The sequence below is a fragment of the Emys orbicularis genome, chromosome 13 (genome assembly GCF_028017835.1).
Source record: "Emys orbicularis isolate rEmyOrb1 chromosome 13, rEmyOrb1.hap1, whole genome shotgun sequence".
Taxonomy (NCBI): Eukaryota; Metazoa; Chordata; order Testudines; family Emydidae; genus Emys; species Emys orbicularis.
Window position 1 is genome coordinate 37,247,302 of NC_088695.1, and position 15,063 is coordinate 37,262,364.

Consider the following 15,063-nt stretch of genomic DNA (forward strand, 5'->3'; position numbering starts at 1 on the left):
TCCTTATCCAAGCTGCTTGATCCCTACCTGGCAAAATTTGAAGTAACCGGGTTTAGAAGCAAATCTGACCTGTACAAACTCCGGCAGCTGTTGTAGGCAGAGGACTTACGGACACACTCAGCCTGGAACTGGAGTCTATGGCTTTGTCCGATGGACAGGTGGCCTGATGGAATTAAACAGTTGCTGTTCTCTTGTGAGGAGTGAGTTCAAAGAGCCAATGGCCGGAGTTAGACAATGAAACTCCCCAGGATCTGTTCAGCAGGACAAGAGAGATTCGTGGCTCTGTGGTTAAGGAGTTGTCAGATGTTTTCAGTTTCACAGGAGTTTTAAACCTTTAGTTTTTCAAATTCTCACTGAAGTGGCAAAATCTAAAATCCAGAACATGAACTTTGAGCATCATTTGAATTGTCCCTGGTCTGATGAAAAACGTACCCATTTCGCAAGAAATCTACAACACTCTGGGCTCTGTCCTTTGGCCACATTGTTGCTTCACAGATGGTAATTACCCAAAGATCAGTTATACAGGGGGTATTTGCCTACAGAATAGTTTGTAACTTTCTAGTCATAACTCTGTCGAGAGGAGAACCCCACCCGTTGGTGATAGGTTGTGTCTACACTGAAGCGCTACAGGGGCACAACTGCACCAGTGCTTTTGCAGCCTTTCAAGTATAGACAAGTCCCCAGTCACTGTCTCCAACCATAAAATCTTAACAAGCACCTGGCTGTGTTAAGGCAAAAGGAACTTTCCCAGTGCATGGGCCATGTGACAGAGGTGGTGAGCTCTTGGTAGAAATGCATATGAGGTCACTGTTAAGGTTTTGCATTAGGGTGCAAGTTTGCTGACATTGGGTACATGTTGCTTTTGGTTGTTTAGAAATGGAACTGGAAGCCTTGAGGGCTGAAGTGCAGAACTCCCAGCCCTACTGGCAATACGGACGTGGGAAGGAATCCCAAAGTCTTTCCTCTTAACTTTCTATTTCCATGTGTTAACAGTTTTGGATGGAGGCGTGTGTGGGGGTGTAACCTTGGCTGCCATTGTTTTTGCTAATTATTTCTAGCTCTGCCATACCAAGAGGGCTCAATAGAGATCAGGGCCCAGTTGTGCTGGGAGCTGTACAAATACAAAATTAGAGACTGCCCCTGCTGCAAAGTGTTTCCAATCTAAATTGGGACAAGAGACATGCCAGTTGTGGGTAGGACAAAGTGGAGCTGGTCAGAAAACAGACATTTTTCTCTATGAGAAATTACCAAAGAACAAAATTAAAAAATCTGTGTTCAAAAATTCATTTGAAAATTTTTAGGTTTCCCAGAAGTTTTCAACTTATTAAAAACAAGAGTTTTCATTTTGAATCAACTTTTTGATTTGACTTAAGTATTGTTTCACTTCATTTTTCCCCCCAAAAAACCTAAAGGAAGCAATCCATGTCAAAACAAAACTAACATTTTCATTTCATTTTGAAACACTGATTCAAAGTAAAAAAAATTCATCTCAAATTTGCCTGCAGGAAAACAAACACATTTTACTGGAATTTTCCCACAAAGCTTTCAGTTTCAATTACACATTGTTCAGCAGCAGGAAAGCTTTCCACACTAAACCTTTCAACCTGATCTAAGAACAAAGTTAAACGTTAAGAGACATGTGGTGCCACTGGATGGGTTCATTTTCTGCGGCTGTTATTGCTGTTGGAGTCTATTTTCTTTAAGGCTATGCTGGGTCCCTGGGCAGCAGGGAGTTGGTTTACACACTGCCCAGGGCAGATCTGTCAAATAAGTTTAACCCTTCTGTCCCTCTGAGTTGGCAGCAACAAGGGCCGGATTCAGTATCTAGGGGTTTCGTTTCAATAACGCAATGCGAAACCGGCTCAAGCCCCCACCCAGTGACCTGGGACAATTACATACCACCCCCCGGATGCCTCTAGGAGGCAATACTTCCCCTCTCGCAAGCACGGAGTCTGAGTGTAGCAAAAGCCTTTTAATAAAGGAGGGAAACAATGCGGCATTATCTTGGGGGAACACCACAAACAGGATTCATAACACAAACCATGAGCAAAAGACCCACCTCCAAGTAAGTTTGGCAGTGTCCTTTTCCCCTCAGGGTCTTAAGTCCAATCACCCCAAAGTCCAACAACCCAAAAGTCTCTGTCCCTGGTCAGTGCCGCCCCAGAGTTCAAAAGTTTATCTGCAGAGTTTTACCCCCCCAGCCTTGGTGGAAATAGGGGGGACACACATGGTGTTAAGGGGCACCTTACGTGGTCCGAGGCCAACTGCCCCGCCTCTCTGTGGAGTTCTGCTGCAGCCTTCACCACGAACGGCTCTGCTCTACCAGCTGCGCCGCGCCACGCCGCTCCTCTCCTCTCCTCCAGACGTCCCGTGAGCCGCTCCAGCCATCCCCGCAAACTGCTCCGCTCCGCTCGCTGTTCCGTGGGCCGCTCCAACCGTCCCACAAACTGCTCCACTCCACCAGCCGTCCCATGAACCGCTCCAGCTGTCCCCGCAAACTGCTCAGCTCCGCTCTCTGCTCCGTGGGCCGCTCTAACCGTCCCGCAAACTGCTCCACTCTGCCAGCCACTTAGCAATAGATCTTCAGGCTCCGCCACTAGTTAACACAGCACTCAGTGATCTCAGCTCAGTAATTTTAGCTCTTTTAGTGATTTCAGCTTGGGCGCCCCAGTGCTGGTGCTCCATTGGCCCAAAGTGAATTCAGCTCAGCAATCTCTAGCTAGATTCCTAATGGAATCAAAATTAGCTCTGCTATTTAACAGTGGAGAGAGGAGGCAGTACAATTGGTGTTCCAGACCCTCAAAGGGTACACATACCTGCTCCCAACCTCTCTCCATTCACTAGGCATTGGAACCCATGTCCCTTGTCTAGCGAGTGCTACTTAGGTGATGGTGAGACCCTCTGTCATAAAACAGTTTCATTGTCCTTGATTCACATAATCAGGGTAACAACATTTTATTCCTCCTGCCCCAATAACAGAGAAACTGGGGATCCCACAGCTGCCAAAGTGACCATTTTGGGCTGCCGTGGGCTCATGCTAGGCGGGGTGGGTGTGCCTATGCAAACAAGATCAGAACCTGAAGTTCTTTTCCACACTCGCCATAATTCACCACCAGAGGTCAGGGTAGAGCTCATCCTGACTCTGCTTACATCAGAGAAGCTGGGAATATTTGTGTGTTTAACAGATTTAAAAATTTTATTAAGATGATGTTAAAAAAAATAGTGAACAGAGTTTGAGCATAGAAGTTTCTGATTATCAGGGAATAACATACAGATTATTGAGGGTGCAAAGTTTGGTTTAAGATCAGGTGGCATGAGCAATACATAATCTGCAATATCCCCGATTGGGGGTAAAAGGTTGATGGGTCAAAGTACAGACATTGAGATATGAGGGTATGAAGTTCATAGAGTGGTTGTGTTCGGGTGTGGAATATAATGAGTGGATATGATGATGAGGATGGATTGACCCTCATTTGGTGAGATTTAATGTTTAGGGAGTTTATGGTTCCAGTTCATATGATCCAATGGAGAAGGTCAATTGGTCCCTTTCTCGTAGTGGGAGAACGATGTCACTCTGGCTCACGCCTCCTGGTACTGTCGGTGGCCGGTGATGTGCTCGTTGTAGATGTCCCTGGACCATCGGATGGCGTCTGAGACCATAAGGCGCCGCATGAGACGTGCGTAGCGTCGACCGATCCCGCAGGTCCGCAGCACACGCTCGTTGCAGGGGTCCCAGGCGCCCAGGGCTCCGACAATCAGGGCGTCCATCTGCACCTCATAGCCCTTTGCTCTCAGGGACTCAGCCAGGGGGGCGTACTTTTCCAGCTTACGAGCTCGGGCTTCGCAAAATGCTGGAGTCCTGTTCTCAAAGGAGACCGTGACGTCGATGAGGATGATCTTTTTCTGGGCCTCGTCGGTGACGACCACGTCAGGTCGTAGCTGGCTGTTGGTACCGGGGATGGTGCAGTTCACGGAGATCTCCCCCAGGCGTGGCGCGATGGCTTTCACCAGGCGGCTCTGGATGGCGTTGTGGCGCAGCTGCCAGGCTCTGGAGTGCGGTTTGCAGCTGCACAGGACGTGGGGCACTCTAGACACACAAAGCCTCTGGGCTCTGCAGGGCTGCAGCACTGGACACGTGCGTGTGGAGGGAGGTTGGGGGACACCAGGGTGTCAACAAAGGCGCTGCCCTGGAGAGTCGATTTTAGATCCAGGCCAGTTTCCTTCCTAGTGCCCTGCCCAGCGCTCGCCTCAGGGAACACGGTGAACGCCCCTCACCCAGGCCGGCCGGCAGCACCTGTAAATAACGCGGCAGGGCAGTTTCTTCGTGCACTGGGTCGTGTCCCGGGTGGGGAGGGGGGTTTGCAGTGGGGGAAGGGGCACTGTTTTCATGCTGGGAAGGTCTCATCATTGATTGTGTGTATCCGTCCCTCATCTAGAGCCTAATGACTCGTGTTTGCTCACTGAGCTCCCAGTCACTCGCTTGGGTTTAAGGGGGAACCTTGATGGGTGACGCAGCTTTGACTCCTGAGAGCGGGGCTGTTAGTACCCTGTGGGACTCCTCCAGAACCGGGAAAGGACAGGAGCTGGCAGTAGTGGGGTCTGGGTATCACTGTTGCTGACAGGAATGGGGAAGTTCCAAGTGAGTAAAAGACTCACAGTGTCAACCTGTGGAACTCCTCGCCATGGGATATTGTGTAGGTCAACACTATAACAGGGTTAAAAAAAGAACTAGATAAGTTCATGGAAGAAAGGTCTATCAATGGCTATTAGCCAGGATGGGCAGGGATGCAACCCCATGCTCTGGATATCCCTAGTCTTTGTTTGCCAGAAGCTGGGAATGTGCGACAGGGGACGGATCACTTGATAATTACCTCTTCTGTTCATTCCCTCTGAAGCACCAAGCACTGGCCACTGTTGGAAGATAGGATACTGGGCTAGATGGACCATTGGTCTGACCCCTGTGGCCGTTCATATGTTCTTAGGAGAGGGCTGATGCTTTGTGGAGACCAGCCCCCTCCCCCACTTTATACCCTACCCCACTGGTTAAGGGGAAATACAAATATTGGCCCTGCCCTTTGGTCACCCGCCCCCATACACAAATCTCACATTCATAAAGAATTCCCATTGGTGGAGTCCAATTCCAGGCCTGAAATCTACATGGATTGACTTGTGATCCTCGATCCTGCCAGGGTGCACCCCCCAATGCAGACAGAGCCCCCAAGAAGGAGTGTAGCAAGGTGCATTGTTTACTTACTGTGGCAGGGAAATCAGTAACCAGTGTCTGTTCCAGGCAGGAGGCTCTGGACGCAGAGACTCCTCACTGCACTTAAACCAGATAAAGGGGCATGAGCGATAAGCGTAGGTTTTTGTAAACATTTACAAATTTTCTCAAAAAAACTGTCGATTCTGGCATCTTTCGCCAGCTGATGCCCTGTTCCCTGGCTTCTTTCATCTTGCAGTCGCTGCTGTGGGTACCAGCCAGAGAGAGAGGGGCAAAGAGAACAGCGAGGGTGGATGTACTAACTCTGTTGCTGGAGTGTTAGTTCAGCAAAGCATGGGCTGGCCAGAGGTGAAGAATCTGTGGCTAAAATTCTGTGTTCCGCCTCTGAGCGGCGCACCCCACGGGGAGGGGGGCAAAGATGGCTTTAAGTCACCCTGGCGTCTTCCCAGTTCTGAGCTGTCACATGCACTAGGTAGAGGAGCGGCTACTCTAATTTCCCACAACCTGCCCCCACGGGCTGCCCATGTACTACTCTGCATCCCCCAGAAGCAGAGAGTTTCTATGGCCCTGAGTGACAGAGAGAGAGACATGCCCTCCCGCCTCCAGCCTGGCATACCCCATGCCAATGTTCTCAGTGGTGGGAGGCAGCATAGGGCCACTTGTTGCAGCCTGATGCAGGTCTTATGCTGGGGCAATTCTGCCCTGGTGACTGCAGGGCTTTCCTGGCCCCTCTACCCCACCGGAGCAGCCTGCAGGGGCCTCAGCAGAGAAGAGAATCCCTCCCCTGTGTCTCTTGAAGCCTAAACCTTGTTTTTAGGAACAAGAATGTTTAGTGCTATTGAGAAAACGGCCTTACGTCCTGGGGGATCTGATTTACTGAGTCTGTTTTTATCCACAGCTACTTCTTCCCCACCCCCAACAGAAAGGTCATCATCAGCAACATCATCAGCGACAGCTAATTCTTCCCCTAATTCAACAGAAAGGTCATCACCTAACCAAGACATCACTTCCCCTGTGTGAGTACCAGTGCTCCAGCCAGGGTCGCTTATGGGTGCGTCTACACTGCAGCTGGGTGCGAGCTCCCAGCCTGGGTGCACAGACTTGTGATCGTGGGGCTTGTGATAATGTGCTAAAAATAGCTGTGCAGACATTGGGGCCTGGGCTCTCAAGCTCACCCCTGACCCCTAGGCGTGATGACAGCCCAAACCACAAAGTCGAAGCATGTGCCCTTCCTGCTGGGAAAGCCATGTGGTCACACTGCTGTAACCATCGCCCTTCCTCATTCATTTCCCTCCTCACAGCTTGTTCCTCCCACTTCCTGCACCACGTCTGAGAGTCTGCCCCTGCCAGCACGGAGGCACATGGGCCATTTGAGTCACATGACTAGTCCCATGGACATCTACATCCTGGTCTATACGATCTATTCCTGACAAGGAGGGTCAGCAAAGGGTGCGGCTGAATCAGCGCTGAACAAGCTCCAACTTGACAAGCTGCTAGATCTAGAGCCAAACTATTTCAAACTAAGAATTTTAAAAATCGAATGATCTTTTCCCCTGTATATTTTGTTCGCTTTTTGAGCTCTGTGCATCTTCCAGAATGAAAGCCGACTGGTCAGTTTCACTTTTGCTTCTAATTAGTTCCACTCCAGCCCATGCACTGACTAGCATAATCCTGCCAGGTTTGAGTTGCCAGATGCCAGCGCTGCAAGTGACATCCTTACTTATTTACATTGGAATTTAAAATAATGCATGGAAACATCTGTTGGTCTTAGGTTTTTTTAAACATTTTTACAACATCTAAATTTGGGGCCAAATTTGAGCTGACGCTGTCCCTTTAAACAAAAGAAGATTTCTATCGGCTAAAATTAAAAGTGGATTAAAACTACAAAATCCCTGGCACCAGGAAAAAACCTAAAGGAAACCAAAATGTCTAAGGCCTTTATCCTGCAAACCCTTCCACATGCTTGCTTAACATTAAGCATGTTTATAATGTTAAGTATTTGTTTAAAATGTTTGTAGGATTGGAGCTGAAAATACCAAAGAATTAACAAAAGTCATCACAAGTTAGTTAAAGCTCATATTTATCAGCTATACCAGAGAGGCTGCTGCTTATCTCAAAGACAAGATTAAAAACAGGGACAGATGAAGTTAGTTAAGTAGCTGGCTATGCACATTCTCATGCAGTGTGAGATAGTGTCCAGATACAATACTGTGCATGAGAAATGAATCATGAGATGGGGGAAATCACCAGACTAATGCAGTTTTGGAAATCCTTAGTGTCAGCTGGGCAGGAGGGGGTGGCTGGGTGTGACCAACCCACCCATGGGGATCCAGACAAAGCTTCTCCCTCAAAGTTTCTATGACCTGGGCAGACAACAAAGGGGTGTGTGTTTGGGGGGGGGGGGAAATAATATTATCTATGAATAAAGGCGCCGATACAGCTAGAGCAGGTCAAAAATAAAAGTGACATTTATCTCCTCCAATGCACCAAGCCCTGGCCTGTGTCTCGCTCCCCCACATGCACAGGGCACAGACCATGCCTGCTACATCAGACTCTTCCTACAGACTGCACCATCTTGCTGGCTACTCACATTTGTATCTGATACAGGTGCCAAACTCATTTGATAGGTGACCTGAGTTAGATTTAGCCCGGACTAGGATATTAAACTGCTGGACCCCATAGGCCTGGTGCAAACAAACAGCTGCTCCTGGCTGAATTAGCAGTTGAAGGAGAAAGTGTGGAAACAGACATTCTCTCTTTTTCCAACAGGGACCCGGATCCAGACTCAGACATCCTCCTCCGCGTCCTGCTACCATGCGTCCTGCTGCTCCTCATTTTGTTTCTGCTCGCTGCTGTGATGTTGGTGAGACTGTCCAAGAAGAGGAAAAAAGGTAAGTGAAACCCTGCATGTGTCCTCCAATGAGTCGTGTTTCTGATCCTTCTGCTTCTCTCCCTCCCTCCCTCTTCCCCAAACGGGAAAGTCCAGAACTCCATTAAGCATAGGGGCTGGAAATAGGGGCACTGCCACACCCCCTGGCTTGAAGTGGTTTTCTTCATATACAGGGTTTACAGTTTCGTTCAATGGCTCTCAGCACCCCCACTCTACACATTGTTCCAGCGCCCCGTCACTAAGGGCTTGAGTACATTACCCACTGGATCAACAGGCAGCCATCGATCCAGCGGGGGTGGATTTATCGCGTCTAGTATAGAATTGACCACCGCACGCTCTCCCATCGACTCCAGTACTCCACCAGGGCGACAGGCGCAGGCGGAGTCGATGGGAGAGCGTCAGCCATCGACTTACCGCAGTGAAGACACCTGCGGTAAGTCGATCTAAGTACATCAACTTCAGCTACGTTATTCACATAGCTGAAGTTGCATAACTTAGATTGATTCCACCCCACCCCCAGTGTAGACCAGGCCTTAATGATTTCTCTGCTTATTGCACCCTGCTGAGCTCGACAGAGCATGTCTGAAATGCATGAGAGACCCACGTGCAACATTGTCCAAAACTGCAAAGAACTCTGGTTATGGTGTTTGTTCTACATCTCGGTTGGAGCTGGGCAAAGTTTTACCACCAAAACTATGGCTAGGTCTACACTACCCGCCTGAATCGGCGGGTAGAAATCGATCTCTTGGGGATCGACTTATCGCGTCTCGTCAGGACGCGACAATCGATCCCCGAATCGACGCGCTTACTCCACCAGCGGAGGTGGGAGTAAGCGCCGTCGACTGGGAGCCGCGGCAGTCGATTTTGCCGCCGTCCTCACAACAGGGTAAGTCGGATCTGATACGTCGAATTCAGCTACGCTATTCGCGTAGCTGAATTTGCGTATCTTAAATCGACCCCCCCCCGTAGTGAGGATGTAGCCTATTTTTTCAGAGAAAAATGCAGACTCAGCAACACCAACACATTTTGCCAATTCATGTCAAATTGTTTCAGGGGGGAAAAAACCAACCATACGCATCCAAAAAAATTGATATATTTCATTTAAAAAGGTCAAAACTAAACATTTGGGGTTTTCAATTTGAAACAAATTCTTCTTTCAAAAATTGTGTAAACACCAATCAAATGTTGAAAATGGTCAAAACATTTCAATTTTATCTAAAGAAAACGATTAATTTAACCTGAAAAAAAAAGTTTTTTCAGTGTTTTGAAGTTGCCAGCTCCCCATCCGTTATTTGCCCAGCTCTACACTGCATATACAGAGACATCCCTCATGCTGAGTAGCTGCTTACTCCATCACTGAAACCAGTGGGACTCCCTGTGGAGTAAAGGTGCTACCCTAAGTAAGGGTATCCAAGTCTGACCCTAACCACCAAGGTCTCCTTCCTTTTCACTCACTGTGTCACTACGTGGGAGCGTGGCTTGAAAGCTCAGGTGAGCTCTGATCAGTCCAGGATCTGGCGGTGTGTGGATAGCGATGGATCATTTCAGGGTCAGTCAGTTCCACAGGATCAGCTGTTACTAAAAACATTACAGCATTCTCCGGTGATTGCCTCAGACGATGGAGCGCAGCTGTTGTCAGCTGTGGTGTTTTGGAACATTCCTGTTGAATAGACCATTTTCATGTGGGAGCTTTTGCTAGCACTGAAGGATCTTTTCAAGTTTGGCTGTATTGATTGGGTGGATTTATGCTGACGTGCCCTGTTTGGTTTGGTTCAGTAGGCTAGGTCCGCACGGAGTCTAAAGAGAAGCTGGAGTTTGGGTCAGAGGGCTGTATTGTGCAGGTGATGGAAAGCGGTCACTGACTGGTGCAATTGGCCGGATCTCCGTTAGCACCTAGAGAACAGACCCATTTCCTTTTGGATCAGTGGCAGGGCAGCACGGAGTTAACCTAGACTCAGTGTGTGTGTGTGTGTGTGTGTCCTGAAAAACAGTTACAGGTCAGCCCTGCAATTAGAGAGCCGCAGTTACCCCTTTATCTGTTGCTCTAACTTGGCTCTAATTTGATCTCTTTTCTGTCTCATTCAACGCTTTCAGGAGCATCTGTGCAGAGGGACAAGAAAATCAACCTGTCAAATTTGGTAAGGCAAATCATAATATGTCCTGGTACCATCACCTCTTAAATTCTGTCCTAGGTAGGTGTAATATCACAGGTGCGGGGAGGGGAGTGTGACGGGATGGGTCGCAGAGACCCCTTTGGGACTTCCACCTGATGTGCTGAGACTACCTCTGAGCCCGTTTTCCTGCCAGCTTGGGGCTTCAGCACCCTGTCTTGTTGATCCAGACATACTAGCCTGCTGCAAACACAGACCTAGGTCTGTACCACATCCCCCAAAAGCTGCAGGCTTAACTGGAAACAGCTTAAGAAGTACTCCTGTCTCCAGCACCCAGACACCCAGTTCCCAGTGGGGTCCAAACCCCAAATAAATCCGTTTTACTCTGTATAAAGCTTATATAACACTTATAGAGAGATATGCACAGCTGTTTGCTCCCCCAGGTATTAATTACTTGCTCTGGGTTAATTAATAAGCAAAAAGTGATTTTATTAAATATAAAAAGTAGGATTTAAGTGGTTCCAAGTAATAACAGACAAAACAAAGTAAATTACCAAGCAAAATAAAACAAAAACATGCAAGTCTAATCCTAATACAGTAAGAAACTGATTACAGATGAAATCTCACCCTCAGAGATGTTCCAATAAGCTTCTTTCACAGACTAGACTCCTTTCTAGTCTGCCACCCCCTTTGTTCCGTTCCACCCACCTATATATCTTTTGCACAAGGTGGGAATCCTTTGTCCCTCTCTGGGTTCCCACCCCTCCTTCTCAATGGAAAAGCACCAGGTTAAAGATGGATTCCAGTTAAGTGACATGATCACATGTCACAGTAAGACTTCATTACCCACTTGCCAATACACACATATACAGGAAGACTTACAAGTAAACAGAACCATTTACAACCAATTGTTCTGGTTTATGGGAGCCATCAAGATTCCAAGCCACCATTAATGGCCCACACGTTGCTTAAATACAATAGGACCTCAGAGTTATATTTTATATTCCTAGTTTCAGATACAAGAATGATACATTGATACAAATTGGATGACCACACTCAGTAGATTATAAGCTTTGTAATGATACCTTACAAGAGACCTTTTGCATGAAGCATATTCCAGTTACATTATATTCACACTCATTAGCATATTTTCATAAAATCACATAGTGTGCAACGTCACAGGGAGAAATAAAGCAATTAATGGTCTGCAGATACTCAAACTTTTAAATTAATTTACTTCAACCCTGTTGGTGTCCCTTTAGCATTTGCTTTCTGCAAATACCCTAGGGATCAAGTTTTCTACCAGCAGGAACGCTTCACTAAACAGTGAATTTTAAGCAAATGTTGCAGAATATTCACAGAAAAGCACATTTTGAATTTGGAAGCATGAGTATTCCCCAGGGGAATCAATGCCATGGAGCATGCTCACCAATTGAGGAGTAGAATTGTACCATGTGACCCATTTATCCAATCATAACAGCTCAAACTTTTAAACTTGCAACAAATTGCTCATGAATAAATTACAGACCAGGAATTTTTCACAGAAGTTGTTCAAATAATTTCTAATAATGAACTTGGGGGGAAAAAAAAACCCAACAACCCTGATCTCTTCATGGAAGACAGGCCAAGCTAACGAAATAAATGCCTCAGTAGAAACTTTTAACCAAGCCTCTCATGGTCCTTCAACACACTAAAGCAGTGGTAGGCAACCTGCGGTCGCGGGCCACATGCAGCCCATCAGGGTAAGCTGATTGCCGGCCACAAGACATTTTGCTGACATTGACCGGGGCCTGCCGCTTCCCACAGCTCCCAATGGCTGGGAACAGCGAACTGTGGCCACTGGGAGCTGCGGGGGTCCCGTGCCTGCCGATGGTCAACGTCTGCAAAATGTCTCGCGGCTCACATTCAGCTCACCCTGATGGGCCGTATGCAGCCCAAAGGTTGCCCACCACTGCCCTAAAGGGTAGAGATAGGAAAAGATTCTGCTCAATTCAGAGGCAGAAATTTTTCAAATCTACTTCATTGAGGGCAGTGAGCAGATCCAGACTGGAAAATATAAATTTTGTCATGCCGCCACCAGGACGTGGGACTGTGTTTCTCCGTGCCAGAACAGAAGCTAGTTACCAAACCATTGTGATGTCTAAGTCAGTTCTCGCATAGCTAAGAAGCACATGTACATGGGGCTCTGAACACATCAGCCCACAGGGTCTATTCTCAATAGACTGACTCAGACTTTACTGAATTGCATCAGAGTGACCTATGGTCTCATTTCCAAAAAAGAGAAACTGCAGAAACGGGGAATCTCTGAATTCACACAGGAAACTGATTTGGTTATTCGGATCCATTGACAACAGGAAAACTAAAACAGAACAGTGTTCTAGGAGGGAAGTTGGTCTTTTCCCTAGTAACCAGCTCAGGAGAGGAGCCACATAGCTCAGTTCACAAGGCCCTGACCTCAGAGTCCTGACTGAGAACAAAGCATCTAGGGCCCAGCTCAGACTAGCCACCTGGGATAGCCAGCGTACAGTTGGGTTTCAGTTCCCTATTCTCCGCTTTGCTTCCTTTTCCTCTTTATATAGCACAGCTGCAGAGCAGGGCTCCCTGACTGCACCCAGACTGCTTTGGCTAAAAGGGGTAATACACCCGTCCACAGATACTTTAGGGATCTCAGAGATAAGTCCTCAATACACAGCCCAGACAAGTCACTTGGTTAAAGGACCTGCTGAAGTTCATTAAGCCAGGGGCTGCTCAGCTGCAGATACTTGGGCTCCTATTCTAGCTTCTTCCCTCTGATCAATGAGGTTTTTATTTCAGGGGTCAGAAGAAGTTTCTTATGTCACTGTGACGATTTCCACCCCCGACCAGCAGCCCATCTATGCCAACATGGAGCAGCGCCCCAAGACAACACGCCCAGCCAAGCCCCCTGAGGAAACCCTGTACAGCGCTGTGAAGAAGCCACCCAAACACTAACCCTGGATATGAGGCGGTGTGCATATGGGGGGCTGCATAGTCCTTATCCAAGCTGCTTGATCCCTCCCTGGCAAAATTTGAAGCAACGGGGTTTAGAAGCAAATCTGACCTGTACAAACACCGGCAGCTGTTGTAGGCAGAGGACTTACGGACACACTCAGCCTGCAACTGGAGTCTGTGGGTCTGTACGATGGACAGCTGGCCTGATGGAATTAAACAGTTTCTGTTCTCTTGTGAGGAGTGAGTTCAAAGAGCCAATGGCTGGGCTTACAGACAATGAAACTCCCCAGGATCTGTTCAGCAGGACAAGAGAGAAACCTTGTGTCTGTGTTTGAACATCATACATGTGGTGCAAAAAGGGAGCTTAGCAGGACCACGAAGCAAACCTGCCTGCAGGAGGAGTTTCCTCCAGATCAGGAGAGAGGGTAGTTCCCCCTGTCACCACCTCTGACAGCAAGTTAAACTGGAAACAGACCCAGGCATCGGAGAGAAGGATAGAAAGATAATTTATATGCTCACAGGTGTCCTTGTGATTAAATCTATCAGGCTCTGGAATCAAATCAGGTCAGGCACCTACATCCCAGCCTGCTTTCATACAGGAACTTAAAGCCTTCTAACCCCCGTCTTTCCCTCACCCTGCAGTATGGATTGATGGCATGGAAATTGTATTTATTTTTCTTGCAAATTTAAGCCTCTTTCTTCTTGCAAAAGGAATTTGTGACCATCCAGAAACAATGGATTATTATAAATAATCTTTCAGTGGCATCAGTCATTTATACTGCATGACCAGTGTTAATCAGGCTTCCTACAGAAAGCCCAATGAGGGTGAGAGGGTCGAAAAGCAACTGAACAGTGCTGCCCTTCTTAATAAATATCTGGAGCCAGCCATAAATTTCATGCATTGCTGTGAACCATGGGAAACAAAGGACCCTGGAAACACAAAGCATAATAAAAAGGAAGATCTGGCTAGTGTTTGAGGTGCTGAGCTAGGGTGTATAAGATCTAGATTCAATTCTCACCTCTATCACAGATTTCCTCTGTAACTATGGGCAAGTCACTTATCTCTTTGTGCATCAGTTCCTCATCTACAAAACAGAAGTAATACTACTTCCCTACTTCACAGGGATTTTGTGAGAGTAAATTAATTAATATCTGTGAAACGCTCACTTACTATAAGGAGTAGGGTTGTAACAGCATCAGCACCCATCTCTTGTGAGCGCCCCCTTCTGGCTGATGCGTGCCTGCAATTACTCAGTTTTTTCATGGGACAGCACCTGCCTCTCAAAGGCACCCACTTTTTAGTTGGGTTAACAGTGTTATCCTCATGTTACCCCTTTTAGGAATCTGATTTGTCTTGTGTACCCCAAGTTCCACCTCACCTAAAAACTACTTGCTTACAAAATCAGACATGAAAATACAAGTGTCCCAGCACACTATTCCTGCCAAATTGCTGACTTTCTCTTTTTTACCATATAATTATAAAATAAATCAACTGGAATACAAATACTGTACTTATAGTCAGTGTATAGTGTATATAGAGCAGTATAAACAGGTCATTGTCTGTATGCAATTTTAGTTTGTACTGACTTCACTAGTGGTTTCCATGTAGCCTGTTGTAAAACTAGGCAAATATCTAGATGAGTTGATGTACCCTCTAGAAGTCCTCTGAGTACCCCCAGGGGTAAGCAAAGCCCTGGTTGAGAACCGCTGGTTTAGAGAAAAAAAGGTCCCACACTTTACCCAGAGAAGCAAAGAATACTCACATCCTTGGTGATAGGGTCCCACAGAACAAACTAACATAGGGACCTTGTGGGGTTAGATTCCTTGGCAGGAAGCTAGCAACTCTTGTTGCAGGGTGTGACAGGCAGAAC